Source organism: Gorilla gorilla, chromosome 19 (genome assembly GCF_029281585.2).
Source record: "Gorilla gorilla gorilla isolate KB3781 chromosome 19, NHGRI_mGorGor1-v2.1_pri, whole genome shotgun sequence".
NCBI classification, from domain to species: domain Eukaryota; kingdom Metazoa; phylum Chordata; class Mammalia; order Primates; family Hominidae; genus Gorilla; species Gorilla gorilla.
Window position 1 is genome coordinate 50,194,870 of NC_073243.2, and position 18,151 is coordinate 50,213,020.

The 18,151-nt window shown below is 36.9% G+C and overlaps 1 protein-coding gene and 1 long non-coding RNA gene across 4 annotated transcripts in view; one reads left to right on the top strand and one right to left on the bottom strand.

Moving 5' to 3' along the window:
• Positions 1-1,452, bottom strand: part of LOC109023893 (uncharacterized) — a 72,103-nt gene extending 70,651 nt beyond the window's left edge. For both annotated transcript variants that reach the window (XR_008673327.2, XR_010131667.1), the window contains exons 1-2: positions 1,117-1,452; positions 855-935 (exon numbers count right to left, since the gene is read on the bottom strand). This is a non-coding gene — a long non-coding RNA (uncharacterized lncRNA). The remainder of the gene's footprint in view (positions 1-854; positions 936-1,116) is intronic.
• Positions 1-18,151, top strand: part of LOC101128582 (3',5'-cyclic-AMP phosphodiesterase 4D-like) — a 513,332-nt gene that overhangs the window by 478,774 nt on the left and 16,407 nt on the right. The gene's annotated exons all lie outside the window — the stretch shown is intronic.

Sequence of the window (18,151 nt, forward strand, 5' to 3'; positions counted from 1 at the left end):
CAGCATCGGCAAAGGAATATGTTTGTAATAGAGGCTTCGCAGCTGTATCTGGAGCCTGGGAGCGCAGGCTGAGAGGGACATTGAGATGTAATGAGGGATGTGACATCTTAGACAGAGAGAGAGCTGGGATGCTCTCAAGAACTTCATTGATATCCCTGTCTGCAATAGAAAGAGGTAAGTATAGCAAAAAAGTTAGAGCCATAATTGGTTTTCACATTTTAAAAATTGGATTATGATTAAAGGAAAACATTTAAAGACCTTGTCTAAACGAATATAAAATTCTTGAGTCTAGGCACTCTCCATAACTTAAATTAACTTCCCCATTTCTTCTACAGGAATACTCCTCTGTTATAAGGATTCAATAAATATGGTGACTTTATTGTTATTTGAAAGATTATAGGGAACTTTAGGAGGTGGTATGGGTACAGAGGAGTCCATCTACAAAAACGTTTTTAGCCCATCTTCTAAGCTAAGCTGATTTTGGAAAAGGAGCTCTTTTAAGGAGAATAAAGCTACAAAAATGACCTTTAAAACTGTCCTATCCAGACTCTGGCTCTCTAAATTGGAATCTTTGACAAAACCACAGCTGGAAGACAGCAGCCAGTAATACAGCAGCCATTAATACAGCTCCATGTCCAAAGAGGAGGGATGTTTGTTTCTACTAATTACACAAAAACATGCAATATTCAGCCAGGTGTGATGGCTCACACCTGCAATCCTTGCACTTTGGGAGACCAAGTCAGAAGAATCACTTGGGCCTAGGAGTTTGAGATTAGCCTACACAGTGTAGCAAGACTCCATCTCTTTTAAAAAATAAAATTAAGGTAAAAATAAAATAAAAATGCAATATTTACTGCTAAGATGTGCTTCTTGAGGATGGACTTGAAATGGTCCACCACCAGGACATTAAAGACAGAGTCTGCTCCTGTTTTCTCCTGAGAGAGGAAGAACACTGGTTAGATTTACAGAAGTATCAGTACCAATATGCTTAGTGTATTTAGTATTCTTGCATTTATAACAGAGCATCGGGTAATTGACTTGAAATTTGACCTCGGCTTTTCATCCAGTATGCTAACGATGGTATAAAATGTACACTCCTTACATAAATAAACGTACCCTCAAATGTGTCATTTTCCTGCATTGACAGATGGATCCCATGCTTAAAATTACCACAAATTCTTATTCTGAGCAGCTTTGCACAGCACTCTGCATCCACTTTTGTTGTTTGCCACATGTTATAGCACTGCTTGTGCCCTGAGCTTGCGTCTCAAGGTAGCTACAGCGTGACGTTTTCCTTGAACAGCGATAGGCAGAATTTAATTGATTTCATTTTGCTTGGATTCTCAAAGGCTTCTGTGGCTATGCCTATTACCTAACACTGCTCTCAGGAGGTATAAAGCTGTGTCCAGTTGTTCTTGTTGCATGTCATTGAGTGACTTGGTGCCACTTGCAGCAGCCCTTCTTGCATTCCAATGACTGCATTCCTGAATCTATTATGACATAGAGACTCTAGGGACCAATGAGGTTTTGTGTAGGAGGGCTAACTTTTATTTTCCCCTTATAGTTCCTTTGTCTGGATTTTGCCCCCTTTCCTATCTATCTTTATAAAGAGACCTTAAATGAAGGCTACAGCTATAAGATGAACAAATAGCTGGCTATTAAAAATCTCCAAATTGTCATATAAATGCAAACATAATCCCAAATGATTGGTTTGAATAAAATTCAGACTTTACTGATTGGAGGTGGGCAAATTCCCAGTTATAGGCTGACCTTCCACTTCCTTCAGAGCTAACCCTCTAAACAAGATTAAGCTTATATCTAGGATGGGAGAGAGAATGGATGGAAGAAAAGAAGATGTTTCACTTCCTTATGTTGTGGCTTAATGTAATGGCTTAAGAACAATAATTATTTTTTTTCCTCACAATTTGTTAGGCCAGATCAGGTATTGGCTTGGTGATTCTTCTCTTCATGTGGCATCAACCTGGCTGCATTCAACTGGTGACAGGACTGGGCTGGGCTGGGCTGGGCTGGGCTGGGTTGGTCTGGGCTGGAAATTCCAGGAAGCCTTCACTCCTATCTGTGGTGCCTCAGGGCTCCTCTGTATATTATCTTTTTTCTTTCACTGTCATAGTGTTTTCTAGAGAAATAGAACCAATAGGCTGTGTGTGTGTATATGTATACATACAGCCTGTATGTTTGTGTGTGTATGTGTGTATACATAAACATACAAATGAGGCATGCCTCATTTTATTGTGTTTTGCTTTATGGTGCTTGACAGATATTTTATTTTTTCACCGATTGAAGGTTTGTGAAAACTCTACATCTAACAAGTGTATTGATGCCATTTTTCCACAGCATGTGCTCACTTTGTGTCTCATTTTGGTAATTCTCACAATATTTCAAACTTTTTCATTATCATTATATTTGTTACGGTGTTATGTGTGACCAATGATCTTTGTTGTTACTATCATAATTGTGTTAGGGTGTCAAAAACCATGCCTATATAAGATTGTGAACTTAAGTGATAGATTGTGTGTTTTCTGACTGCTCCACCAACCATCCATTTAGTCCATTTATTATCTCTCTGTCTCTCCTCAAACCTCCCTATTCTCTGAGACACAACAATATTAAAATTAGGCCAAGTAATAATCCTACAATGGCCTCTACATGTTCAAGAGTTTTCAATCTTTTACTTTAAATTAAAAGCTAGAAATGATTAATCTTAGTGAGGAAGGCACGTTGAAAGCTGAAATAGGCTGAAAGCTAAGCCTCTTGTGCCAAGCAGCTATCCAAGTTGTGAATGCAAAAAAAAAAAAAAAAATAAAAGTTCTTGAAGTTCTGAATTCTTGAAGCAAAGAAGTTCTTGAAGGAAATTGAAAAATACTACTCCAGTGAACACATGAGTGGTAAGAAAGCGAATAGCCTTCTTGCTCATATAGAGAGAGTTTTAGTGGTCTGGACAGAAGGTTCAAACCAGCCACAACATGCCCTTAAACCAAAGCCTAATCTCAAGCGAGCGCCAAACTCTCCTTATTTCTATGAAGGCTGAGAGAGGTGAGGAAGCTAAAGAAGAAAAGTCAGATGCTAGGAGAGGTTGGTGCATGAGGTTTAAAGGAGAGAAGCCATCTCCATAACATCAAAGTAAAAGGTGAAGCAGCAAATGATGTAGAAGCTGCATCAAGTTACCCAGACCTAGCTAATGCCATTGATCACAATGGCTACACTAAATAACAGATTTCAATGTAGAGGAAACAGCCTTACATTGGAAGAGATGTCACCTAGGACTTTCATAGTTAGAGTGGAGAAGTCAGTGCCTAACTTCAAAGGACAGGTTGACTCTACTCTTAGGGCTAATGCAGCTGGCGACTTTAAATTAAAGCCAGTGCTCATTTAGCATTTCAAAAATCCTAGGGCTCTTAAGAATTATGCTCACTGGTTTCAAAGAACTTCTTGACTACTGCCTTAATTTCATTATTTGCCCAGGAGTTATTCAGGAGCAGGTTGTTCAGTTTCCATGTAGTTGTGTGGTTTTGAATGAGTTTCTTAATCTTGAGTTCCAATTTGACTATGATGTGGTCTGAGAGACTGTTATGATTTCAGTTCATTTGCATTTGCTGAGGAGTGTTTTACTTCCAATTATGTGATTGATTTTAGAGTAAGTTGCCTTGTGGCACCAAGAAGAATGTATATTCTATTGTTTTTGGGTGGAGAGTTCTGCAGATACCCATCAGGTTCACTTGACCTAGAGCTGAGTTCAGGTCCTGAATATCCTTGTTAATTTTCTGTCTTGATTATCTGCCTAATATTGACAGTAGGGTGTTTAAGTCTACCACTGTTATTGTGTCTAAGTCTCTTGGTAGGTCTCTAAGAACTTGTTCTATGAATCTGGCTGTTCATGTATTGGGTGTGTATATATTTAGGATAGTTAGGCCTTCTTGTTGAATTAATCCCTTTACCATTATGTAATGTCCTTCTTTGTCTCTTTTGATCTTTGTTGGTTTAAAGTCTGTTTTGTCAGAAACTAGGATTGCAACCCCTGCTTTTTTCCGCTTTCTATTTTCTTGGTAAATTATCCTCCATCCCTTTATTTTGAGCCTATGTGTATCTTTGCACATGAGATGAGTCCCTTGAATACAGCACACTGATGTGTCTTGATTCTTTATCCAGCTTGCCATTCTGTGTCTTTTAATTGGGGCATTTAACTCATTTACATTTAAAGTTAATATTGTTATGTGTAAATTTGATCCTGTCATCATGATGCTAGCTGGTTATTTTGCAGACTTGTTGATGCAGTTGCTACATAGTGTCCTTGGTCTTTATATTTTGGTATGGTTTTGCAGTGGTTTGTAATGGTTTCTCCTTTACATATATAGTGCTTCCTTCAGGAGCTCTTGCAAGGCAGGCCTGGTGGTGACTAATTCCCTCATCATTTGCTTGTTTAAAAAGGATTTTATTTCTCCTTTGCTTATGAAGCTTAGTTTGGCTGCTTTGAAATTCTGGGTTTGAAATTCTTTTTTTTTTTTTTTTTAAGAATGTTGAATCTTGGCCCCCAGTCTCTTCTAGCTTGTAGGGTTTCTTCTGAAAGGTCTGCTGTTAATCTGATGGACGTGAACAGACACTTCTCAAAAGAAGACATACATACAGCCAACAGACACATGAGAAAAAGCTCAACATCATTGATCATTACAGAAATGCAAATCTAAACCACAATGAGATACCATCTCATGCCGGTCAGAATTGCGATTATCAAAAGGTCAAGAAACAACAGATACTGTTGAGGCTGTGGAGAAATAGGAACGCTTTTACACTGTTGCTGGGAATGTAAATTAGTTCAACCATTGTGGAAGACAGTGTGGCAATTCCTCAAAGACCTAGAACCGGAAATACCATTTGACTCAGCAATCCCATTACTGGGTATATGTCCAAAGGAATATAAATCATTCTATTATAAAGATACATGCACATGTATGTTCATTGCAGCACTATTCACAATAGCAAAGGCATGGAATCAACCCAAATGCCCACCAATGATAGACTGCATAAAGAAAATATGATACATATACACCATGGAACACTATGCAGTCATAAAAAAAATGAGATTATATTCTTTGCAGGGACATGGATGGAGCTGGAAGCCATTATTCTCAGCAAACTAACTCAGGAACAGAAAACCAAACACCACATGTTCTCACTTATAAGTGGGAGCTGAACAATGAGAACACATGGACAAAGGGAGGGGAACAACACACACTGGGGCCCATTCAGGGGGTGCTAGGGGAGGGAGAGCATCAGGATAAATAGCTAATGCATGTGGGGCTTAAGTCCTAGGTGATGAGTTGATAGGTGGAACAAACCACCAGGACACACATTTATCTGTGTGACAAACCTGCATGTCCTGCACGTGTATCCAACAACTTAAAATTAAATTAAATTAAATATGCTAAATCTACTCTCTTTGTGCTCTATAAATGGAACAACAAAGCCTATATGACCGTATTTCTGTCTGCAGCATGATATACTGAATATTTTAAGCCCACTATTGAGACCTACTGCTTAGGAAAAAGAGATTTCCTTCAAAATATTACTGCTCATTGACAACGCACCTGATCACTCAAGAACTCTGATGAATGTGTACAAGAAGATGAATGTTTCTTTCATGCCTGCAAAAACAACATTCATTCTGCAATCAATGGATCTAGGAGTCATTTTGACTTTCAAGTCATACTATTTAAGAAACACATTTCATACAGCTATAGCTGCTATAGATAGTGATTTCTCTAAAGGATCTGGGCAAAGTAAATTTTAAAACTTCTGGAGAGTATTTACTACTCTAGATACAATTAAGAACATTTATGACTCTCAGGAAGAGGTCAAGATATCAACATTTACCGGCATTTGGAAGAAGTTGATGCTAACCCTCATGATGACTTTGAAAGTTTCAAGGTTGAAGTAGAGAAAGTAACTGCAGAAGTGGCTGAATTGCTGCAATTTCATGATAAAACTTGAAGAGATGAGGAGCTACTTCTTATGGGAGCCAAGAAAGTGATTTCTTGAAATGGAATCTACATCTGATGGAGACGCTGTGAACATTGTTGAAATAGCAGCAAAGGTTTTAGAATATAATATAAACTTACTTGATAAAGCAGTGGTAGGGTTTGAGAGTACTGACTTCTATTTTGAAAGAAGATATACTGTGGGAAAAATGTTATCAAACAGCATCACATGCTACAGAGAAATCTTTCATGAAAGGAAGAGTCAATGGATGTGGCAAACTTCATTGTTGTATTATTTTAAGAAATTGACATAGCCATCCCAACCTTTACAACCCCCACTCTGATCAGTCATCAGCTACCACCATTTAGGCAAGACCCTCTGTCAGCAAAAAGAGTACGAGTTGCTGAAGGCTCAGGTGATCGTTAGCATTTTCTAGTATAAAGTATTTTTAACTAAAGTGTGTACACTTTTTAGTTACAATGCCATTACACATCTAATAGACTACACGATAGTGCAATGTAAACATAACTTTTATATTCACTGAGAAACAAAAAAATTCATGTGAGTTACTGTATTATGATATTTGCTTTATTGCAGTGGTCTGAAACTGTACCTGCAATATCTTTGAGGTATGCCTGTGTGTATGTGTATATATATATGTATGTATACACACACACAAACACACACACACATACACACACACAGAGAGAGAGAACAGAAATTATTTTAAGAATGGCGTGAACCCAGGAGGCAGAGCTTGCAGTGAGCCGAGATCGTGCCACTGCACTCCAGCCTGGGTGACTGAGTGAGACTCTGTCTCAAAAAAAAAAAAAAAAAAAAAAAAGAATTGGTTCATTTGCTCATGGAAGTTGGTGAGTCCAAAACATGCAGGATGGTCCAGCAGACTGAAGACCCAAGGAGTGGATTTTGCAACTCAAATCCGAAGGCTATCAACTGGCAGATTTCCCTCTTCCTTTGAGAACTTCAGTTGTTGTTGTTATTGTTGCTCTTAAGGTCTTCAATTCTTTGAGTGAGGCCCATCCACATTATGGAGGGTACTCTATTTTACTCATTTACTGATTAATCTCGTCTAAAAAATAGTTTCACGGCAATATAGATATGTTTGACCAAATATCCAAGTACCATGGGCTAGCCAAGCTGACATATAAGGTTAATCATCATACTCTCTGTGTAGTGTCTCATCATTTAGCCCAAAGAAGCTTGGGCTTCTTTACAGCATAGCAGCTGGCTTCCCAGGGAGAGCAAGTGGGTCTGTCAGACCTGGGCTCAGGAGTCCCGGGATATCATTACTGTTGCATTCTATTGGTGAAAGAAAGTCACAGGTCTAGCTCATAGCTAAGGGGAAGAAAACTACAACCTACTTCATGGTGTGAGGAATAGCATATGTGGGCAGGGATGAGGGGAATAGTTGGAGACTAGCTATCACAATCTTCCCTCTGGCCACAGCACTTCTTGTCCCTTTTCAGAAAGTCTCATCACATTACAGTGCTGGGCCCAGCTTCAAGGTCCAAAATCACATCATCTAAATTGGGTATATTTAAAGTTGATGTTCCCTCTTTATCTAGATACTTGTACCTAAAATGATACCTTCTGTGTAATCCCCCTTCCCTGCAACATACATTGATGAGACAGGGATTGTTGTATCGCTAGCAAGAAAGTCAGCCATTCAAAAGGAGGGAAATGAGAGGCACATAGCAATCGGTGCTTCATAAAAATTCTGAGATCCAGCTGGAAACATGTTACCAATTCCCTCAAATCTAGGTTTCCTGAAAAGGATCCTGTTCTCTGGATGTGGATTTCTATTCCATTGTTTTCAGTGCCTCTTGACTCTCTCCTCTAAGTTAACCTTCCTTTTCTGTAAGAAATGGCCCTCATTCGCAAACGGAGTCACTTTGTGAGCCTATTTATTCCAGTAAAGGTTTGGAGGCCTAAAATCTTCTTTTCATTTTGTCCTGTCACTCTCCCTTTTCTTCCAAGGTGGTACAGCTTCTTTTTAAACTTTGTAATTTTCTAATGTATCCAGTTATATTCCATTCCATTGGGCGAAAGCTATTTCCCCAAGTCTCTTTAAGACAGACACTTTTCTACTTTAGACTGAGAGTCAGAATCCTGTGCAGTAATGTTTTTAAGAGTTTAATCACCCTTGTCTCCTAGCAGAGTGGAACTTATAAGGGTTTTAAGAGGTATCTTACTACCACATTCTTAACTCGATATTTACCCTGAGGCCACATTGTACTAGCAGTACTTGATTTGATCAGAGACCATTTTTTACTCTGAAAACCTTCTGCCATCTGGAGGGGTTGAGAATGAGAAATAATATTATTTTCTAAGCCAGCAAGTCCTGAGTTGGACTTTGTGGATTAAAATAACAGTTTCCTATTTCTGATGGGTAGGATTTTCCTAAGTATGTCTTCTGCTCCATGTGGTATTGATTAGGTAGGTCACTTACGTGGCTGCATTTAGTCAGTAGCTGGTCTGGGCTGGATGGTCCAAGAAAGTTTCAGTCATATACCTGGCACTTCTGAGCTTTTCCATATGGCCTCTGTGTGGAATCATCTTGGGCTTCCTAATAGTATGGCTGATTCAGACTGGTCAGACTTTTTTTTTTTTTTTTTTTTTTTAGGTGGAGTCTTGCTCTGTCGCCAGGCTGGAGTGCAGTGGCATGATCTCGGCTCACTGCAACCTCCGCCTCCTGGGTTCAAGCAATTCTCCTGCCTCAGCCTCCTGAGTAGCTGGGACTACAGGTGTGCACCACCATGCCCAGCTAATTTTTGTATTTTTTAGCAGAGATGGGGTTTCACCATGTTGGCCAGGATGGTCTCGGTCTCTTGCAGGCTGATCAGATTTTTTATATGGAGGCTAACTCCAAGGGAAGGTGTTTTAAAGGAACAGGCCTGCCCAATGTGCAAGCACTTATCTAGCATTTGCTTGCATAATTTTTCTAATGTGCCAAAGTAAGTCATATGGCAAGGCCAGGATCAACATGGGAGAAACCACATGAAGTGGCAGTGCCAAGAGGTAGCATTTATTATGGGTCACCCGTATAACAATCTCTCACACAGAGTAGTTTGGTAGCTGGACAGAAATAAATTTGTCATCTTCTTGTACCTTTTACTAGTAGTATAACTTAGGGCAAATTGCTGTGCTTCTGGGATTCTTATTTGCTGCTTGTAAAATAGAAAACATTACACAGATGCTACTAGATCTTTGTGACAACTGTACACACATATGCATACACACACACACGAGGTACTCACAATGGTACATAACAATGGCTACTATGTTTTAATGGTGTACTTGGCAGACCAGCAGTTAGGTTTTGAATGGACTAACTGTGGTTTTATCATATCAGGACCAGGTTGTAATCAGAAATCAGTGCTTGCATAGCTCAAGGTGATTAAAGGTAAAAAGGTTAAAAGTTGAAAAGAAAGTTTGGTGTTAGATACTATTAGTTCTTGGCCAAAAGCTGTTGGCCTTGGGAGAGGTGGAAGTTTGAGATCAGGGATCACAGTTTTATGAGAATACACAGTGATGGTGAAGTTTGGAACTAGAAAATAAGTCAGGATTATATGGGGTCCAAAAAAGCGGGGTCCAAAAAAGCGGAGTCAGGGCACTCATGAATATAAACCAGATATAGAAGCTTATGGAGTCAGAGAGCAGAAATCAGGGACACAGGCAAGAAATCCAGGAAAACAAGAATTAGATATACCCAATATGTTGAGACAAATAGCTATGGGGCGCAGAGGCAAGAGAAAAATTTGGTAGTTTGGAGCCATTGTCTCCAAACATAATTATAGCCAAAAGTAAAACTTGCTCACAATGTGTGGGCAGATCTTGAGCCATAGGTGGAAAAAGACATCTGGTTAGAATACAATGGGAGCAAATTGGTAGCTCCTGACATGCATCAGAACCCCTTTAAATTTTCATGGGATTCAGGTTGTTCCTTCAATTATTTCAATGATCTAATCTTTAACTGCTTGAGAATATGATGTTTTCCTAAAAAGGGGACTCCCACACAGAAACTGTCAGGCTATGAAGCTGTCGATGGCATTTGTAGTACTCACACAGTTCAAAAAAAATGATGCTATCTCTGCCATCTTTTGTTCCATCTGCAGAATAGTCCATTTTTTTGGTTATAGCAGTCGTCTTCCTTGAATGTGTTCCTACCCAGAGGGAAATCGGAATTGCCAGTGCTCCTATGTCTCAGTTGCAGAAGTCAGGATTTTTTCTGAATCATTCCGAGCATCTTATTTTTCCTCATGCTGATTATTATTTCAGTCTGAAAGCTTATGATCTCTTATAAAGTCACATTGTACTTTCGTTTTCCATTGAAAATTCTGAATAGAATAAAATGAAATCATTTAAAGTCATGTTTAAGAAAAGTAGAGTTTCTTGATTAAAAAGGAGAAATTTAGAGTGGCATTCAAAAGAAATACATTAAAAGGAAAAAGGAGCATGCATTCATGCAGTTCTTGTTGGGAGGATAGTTTCTTTTCTTTCTCATTCGGCCCATTAAAAAGTTCAATTAATTTCTTTTAAAGATTTCAATTATGAATGTATCTTAGGCATTGATAGGGAGTAATTTTTAGATCTGACTGATTTTTATATATTATTGTTCATTTTTATAGCTTTTCTGAGATTCTTGGCAGTGAGTCAGCACACAGCATTTCTACCTATAGTCCAATTTATATGAGTCCTACTTTCATGCACCACTGTGATAGTGATGTCTCGGTTAGTGGCTATCATGGTCAGTAGCCTGAAGATCTATAGCATCTAAATATTTAGAATGAATTTTTAATGTCTATGAGAGCCTTTATTTCTCCACTACCCGGTTCCTTTGTGGATCCTGAGTCTGAGGAGAACATAACTGTCAATTAGAACCACTTTTTAAGAATTGCTGTAATTAAGATTTTTGATGATCGAGTTATTAATTAGGAAACAAGGTCTCCATATTTTGCTCTGATGCTTCTTTATGTCCTAGAGCAAGGGTCAGCATACTTTTACTGTAAATGGCCTGGTAGTAAATATTTCCAGCTTTGTGGGCCACATCATTTCTGCTACAAATACTAAACTGCCATGTGGTACAACAGCAGAAAAGGACCTATGCATAGACTGCTGTTTTTAATGTCAATATAGTATCAGTGGAAAAGACAGGGCTTAATAAAAACTTTGTGTAATATGGTCTGTTTGGCATAAAATTAAGAAATGTATAGAAGTAAACGTTGTTACAAAAACTTTTGCAAATGTGTGTCGCTTTTCCCAGCACTCACGAATAACAGTCATTTTTAACCAGACTTCTCGTTTTTGCCAAGTATTATTTGTTCTCATCTAGTAACAGTCTAGGACAGGTGTCAGCAAACTACTGCCACAGGCTAAATCCTGCACCTTGTCTTTTCCTCTCATGCCACATAGATATTCAAATGAGGAATCTATGCGTAGGTCTTTGACCCACCCATCAGCAGAACATGCCCTTTCTGGAGCTCCATTTCTCACTCTCAATAGTGCTGACCACTTAGGAGGAGCTGTCCATGTTCTTTTATTTGAAATTCTCTATGAAAAATGACATCTTTTGTGAAGTGATTGCTGGAACTAATGGGACCTTTTGTGTTTGCAGACCTGTTTTCCTCAGTGAAGCTAGCAGGGACTGGTAAGGAATCAGAATTACAATCTTGTCTTTATTAGCACTGTGTTTGCATCTGTCCTCTCCTGAGAAACAGTGCAGGTTGAGATAAATTTCTCCTGTGAAGTGATACAATTCATTTTCATCTCACATATGCATGGCCTTTGTGCCATGCAGAACACACTTTTTACTGTTGTTGATGTAAGTGAGATGTTATTAAGAGGTTTCAGTTTGAGTTTATTTTAGATAATACCAATAATTGAATGCTTTACTAGTGTTTACTACAAAGGTTTAAAAAATCATTACTACCTATAAAATTGAGTAAAATAAAAATGATTTAGAACTAAAGATAATCTCAAAATTGCACATTAGATAGCTATCCTATGTTGTAGAAGATATTCAGTCTGCATCATAATATTTGAAACAAATACAACATTTCACCATAAGACAAGAGCAAAATGCACAAAGAATCGAGTGTTCCATGCAATAGCTTTATGAACACAAAGCCTGTGGCCAAAATGAGGCAAGAGGAAGTATGAGGGGTACACAGATGTCATGTGCAGTACCACATACCACCCCTGGGGAGTGATAAACTTTTTTGTGTATTTGCATTTGACTGATTTTTACTTTGTGAAAACATAACGTGCTGGGGAAAATCACATCTGATTCCACAAAATGTCCATGGTATATTGACATGTACCCCTAATTTATCAATTTTGTATGAATTTATTTGCATTAGAGAAACATGTTTCAGAATACATTGTGCTTTGCAAGTGTTTGCACCATTGCAAACTATGTGCTTTATCTCACTGAATCTTCACAATTACTGCATGCGGTGGGCACTATTTTCATGCCTGTTTTACAAATGAGTAGACATATAAAAGTTAAATAACTTACCTGTGGCTTTGAGGAAATACGTAACGGTATATTAGAGATGGGATTGAATTATTCTAATTTTCAGGAAGAAGAGGAAAGTGAATTCTCCCCACTTACGTCCTTAGGGAGTAGGACATTAATTGTATTTCTTTTAGTTCTTTTTGCAAATGTTACTTTTCACAGAGGCTTCTCATGGATCCCTATCTAAAATTACTCCCCATTCTATACACTTTTGTTTAAAAAAAATAGAGGCCACAATGTACACACTCCAAGACCAACTGCCATTAGCCACATAGCCAAAATTTAAATTATCTCAATTTTCTCCAAAATACTAGGTCTAACCATAAACAAAACGTGGAATGTGAGCTTTTCATCCTTGTCAACATGACTCAGTAAAATTAAACCAATCAGCTGCAGACAAATCATCTTAAACAATTGTACTTGTCCTAAAAGGAATATAAGTTTATAATAGCCAACCACAGCGAAGACAGATGCAGTTCCTTAATTATGCTTTATAAGCTGCATTTTAAATGCTGTGAACAGAGCTTCTTACCACTTTTGATTTGAGGTCCCTGGTTTGCAAACTGTCCTTTTGTATGCTCAATAAACTTTAAAAAATTTTTCTAACTTGATCTGATTTTAACACATTCTATCTACTTTAGTGCTTTTTATATCCTAAACACATGACGCTAACATTCTATATAGCTCACTTGTTTATACTGTTTATTTTCTCTTCCCCTACACTAGTGAAATTCTATGAAGGCAGGAATGTTTGTCATTGTCACACTACTGTATTTCCAGTGCCTAATATAGGCACTCGATAAATAATTATTGAATGACTGAATGAATCAATTGATTAATCTTAGGAAAAGTTCTTTAATGGATCTTAAAAAAAAAATCTTGTGAGCCTTTAGAAAGGAAAGTGATGATCACCTGGAGCTTGTATTAGGTCACTAATAGTAAAGCATATCAGATTAAATAACTTACTTTTCCCATAAGACCAGTGTATCTGAGGAGTGCTGCTCCCCCTGTCTATCTGAATTTCAACGTTTGATAAAAACCTTCCATGATGAACTTATGCTTAAGATGTAGGAAGGCAGTTGATGATACTGTTAGGCAGAGTAACAGCTGAATGCCTGTATTCATGAATCAATGTTTAGAGAGAGACCTCTAGTAATTGGCTGAAGGATTTGGTCTTCACATTTCCTGTTCACCATTTTCATTGTTAATTTTGAGGGTGGTATTAATGGCATAAGGAGCTAATCCACAGATGAAATAAAAATGGCAGGAACCACTAATATGGCTGTTAACAAAATCAGCATACAAAATTACTTGACAGACTAAATGGGAGAGGTAAATATAATAAGACAAAATACTAAAATGAAAATATAAAGTCTAAAACACCAGAGAGAAGTAGGAACTAATGTTGTTTGAGGAGCAATAGGAGCAAAGGTGAGACATAGTTTAATAACAACTGTAGGTTTAGGTGGTAGTTACAGAAGCATAAATCAATAATATGACATTATTCCCCCCAAATATTCATTCATTCTTGGGTTTCATGAATAGAACTGGGTTTAGAATAGAAAAGGTAATGATTTGGCTGTAAATTTATGTTGCTTCTCCCATAGCTAGAACTATGACCCCAATCCTGGGCAATTCACTTTAAGAACTTTGAGAAGTAGTGTACACCTAAAACTTGCAATCCTCATGGAAAGATGAGTCCAAACTGTGTCACGTGAAGAATACCTAAAGCTGTGGTTCCAAACTTATGGCCTTCAGATGTGTTCTAAATGGCCCATATGGGGTTTTTAGAAATTTGAATTTGCGGCAGATGTTTCAAAATTAGTAGATGTCTCATTAAATATAGATTTCTGGGATTTACTCTTGCTACTGTGAAGGTGTGTGATCCTGTGTTTGTGTTCCTCTCAGACCACTTTACTCATTTACTTTAAATTTCTGGTGCCTATAGCAATCGGGGTGCTAACACCCGGGGGGATAAAAAAGGACTGGGGAATTCATGGCCTGTAAAACAAGGTTGGGGTTGGAGAGATATAAATATATCTGGAGGGCTTTCATAGGGCAGAGCAATTAGACCCAATCTTTGTGTCCCCAAAATGTTAAACACTGGTATTAATAAGAAGAAAACATATTTCCATTAACCATATAGAATAACTATCTTATAGTGACTTGAGACTTGCTATTTTATTCATCTTTTGTTCATCAGTACCGAGAAGAGTTTCTGACAATGTTTGTACTCAGCCACTCTTAACTGAATAAACGTGGCAAAACAGGTTGCGAGTGTTGAATTCCATTCCAGGAGCAGCTAGAATATATGCTCTTTGAGAGCAGAGATCTTTGTCAATTTTGTTTACAGCTATATCAGAGCACCTAAATCAGTGCCTGCCATGCAGTAGGAGCTAATTAAATATTTGTAGATTTCATAATTGGAGATATTCAAACATAGAATCATGGTCTACTTGTCAGTGCTGTAGGAAAAAGTAATTAACAATACAAGTAGAGGGTCATGAAACAAGGGAAATACTGAAGTAGATGACATTTAAAGTTACTGCCAACCCTGAAAGTCTATCAGACAGTGACATAGAATGGGATTATGTATTTTACATTAAATATTAAACATAGTAAAGTTAAAGTAGTGTAGGTATGTGTGGTAACAAAACTGAGAAAGCAGTTTGCCAGTTATTTATTTATGGTATGGACAGGAAATTATCAGCTAGATTTTTAAATGAAAATATCCAATAGTTGAGATTTTTCTGATATTTAACTATATCTTATATCTTATGTCCATATTGATGACAGTGATTATTCCATTTTCAGTCGTTTTGCGTCATCTAAGCAGCAGTTAATCATTCCTACGTGATGCAAATATACTTTTATTCCCTGGTATTTGTAATTTAACTTACAAAACACATGTTGCCTTGAGATTTGGCATGATTTGTTATTCTATCCTTCAAGAAGACCCATGATAACAAATCAAATCACTGAGAACTGATTTCAGTTTTCATTGTTTGGGGTGGTAACTGAAGGTGACGTTTTGAAAAATCATACTATAGCTAACCTAGAAAATAATGTTCAGAGGCCAACATGTGGCAAAGGAACACATAGTTAAGTATATAGTTTTTAATAGAAATTCTATGCACCTTTTATTGTGAAGGTCTAGCATTTTAATATTTTCAAAATCAAGAAAGATGAAAAATTTCTTTATAAACTTGAAGGGAAAATAAAAAGTCTAAAGCCCTGAATTTGAGTTCTAGAAATGAATGTATTTAAAATGCAGTCCTGAGGTGCTGTATGCTAACTATGTAAAGCAATAGCTTATTAAATTCTTGGAAACTTGCTGTTTATTTGAAATTGGATATGGTAATAGATTTTTGTTAAATGTTATTTTATAAGGGATAACATTTTCTCCTGCTTAGTTTCAGGAAAAAAGAAAAGAAGCACTTAATTGTTAAAAGGTTAGTGGATACTTAATGGTTGGATTAGACCTATGCATCATCATGTTTACAGCACAGAACAATGGGAGAAATTTCTATTATGGAGCAGTGCCACATAACCTTAATATCCTGTATCATCATTATCATCATTATTATGTGTTGAGTATACAAGCGTCTATCTCTGAGGAATACTTAGCAATTTATGAATTTGTTTTAGTTAGTTTTCTCAGCCTTCTCACAGGGCATGGGGGACATATTGCTTAACCCTAGTTTTAGAGCCAGCCTTAGGTAAGTAAAATGGTGATGCAAACACTGTTTTACTTTGGTGACTCTTCTGCTTGCAGGGATACCTCCTTTTTGCACAGCACCTTATTTCTCCTTCTGTAAACTAAAGGAGAAAATTATTATACATTTTTATACTTAAAAATACGTAGTTGAGAATTTCAAATATATGCAAAAGTACAGAGAATAGTATTGGTTGGTGCGAAAGTAATTGTGTTTTTTTTGCCATTTAATGGCAAAAACCACAATTGCTTTTGCACCAGCCTAATATAATGCATCTTAAATACTCATCACCCAGTTTTAACAATTCTCGATATGCAACTAGTTCTTGTTTCATCTGTACCTCTACCCATATTTCCTTCCTCTACAATTATTTTCAAATTCAATACACAATATTTCTTCATCTGTAAGTCCTTTAGTATGTATCTAAAAATAGTCTTTTAAAAATTACCTCAATAACATTAAGATGCTTGTAAATTTTCCTAACAAATTTCCTAATAATTTCTTATTATCAAATTTAGCTGATTTTTAAAATAATTTTATTAAATAATTTTAATTTTTGGTATGAAATGGTAGCAACTAAGGTTAACAGATCGAAATCATTATGTGTCTGAATTCTCTTTTACACTATAAATTTCCTCTTTCTATCCTTTCTCTCTGCACCCTTTTAAAAAATACTGGGTCATACATCTTACAGAGTTTCTCATAGGTTCAATTTTGCTGATTGTATCTCTATTGTGTTGTTCAACCTGTCCTTTGAATTTTCTATAATTATTAGTTAAATCTAAAGGCTTGATAAATGACTGTTTTATTATTTTGAAAGGATAAGCATATTTTGTTTTTTGTTTCCCCAGCTTTATTAAGGTATAAATAATAAATAAAAATTGTATATATTTGAGGTAGACATGTGATGACTTGATATAGGTATACATTGTATGATTACCACAGTCAAATTAATCAATGCATCCATCCCTATAAATGGTTACCTTATTCTATGTATATATGTGTGTGTGTATGTGTGTGTGTGTGTGGGGGGGGTAAGGATTAAGTATTAAAGATACTTAATATTTACTCTCTTAGCAAACTTAAACAATGCAGTATTATTATCTATAGTCACCAAGCTGCAATATTAAATCCCCATAATGTATTTGTCTTATAACTGAAAGTTAGTATGCTGTGTCCAACATTACCCCATTTCTACCATGTCCCAGATTCTGGCAACCACCATTCTACTCTCTGTTCCTATGAGTTCAACTATGTTAGATTACACATATAAGCAAGATCATACAGCATCTGGCTGTCTGTGTCTGGTTTATTTCAGTTAGCATAATGTCCTCCAGGTTTATCCATGTTTTCTCAAATGGCAGGATTTGTTTTTCTTTTTACTGTTGAATAATATTCCATTGTATATACACCACATTTTCTCTATTAATTCATTTGTCAATGGACACTTAGGTTGGTTCCATACCTTGGCTATTGTCAATAATGCTGCAATGACGACGACAGTGCAGACATCTCTTCAGCATGCTCCTTTCATTTCCTTTGGATATATACCCAAACATTAGAGTGCTGGATCATATGGTATCTCTATTTTTAATTTTTTGCGGAATCTTCATACTGTTTTCCATAATGGAGTTACCAATTTACGTTTTCACCACAGTGCTACAAGCGTTCCCAATTCTCCACATAGTCACCAACACTTTTTATAACCATCCTAATGGGTGTGAGAAGGTGCCTCATTGTGGTTTTAATGTACATTTCCCTGGTGATTAATGATGGTGAACACCATTTTATATACCTTTTGGCCATTTGTATGTCATCTTTGGAGAAATGTCTATTCAAGTCCCTTGCCTATTTTTAAAATGGGTTATTGGAGTGTTTGCTATTGAGTTGTAGGATTTTTTTG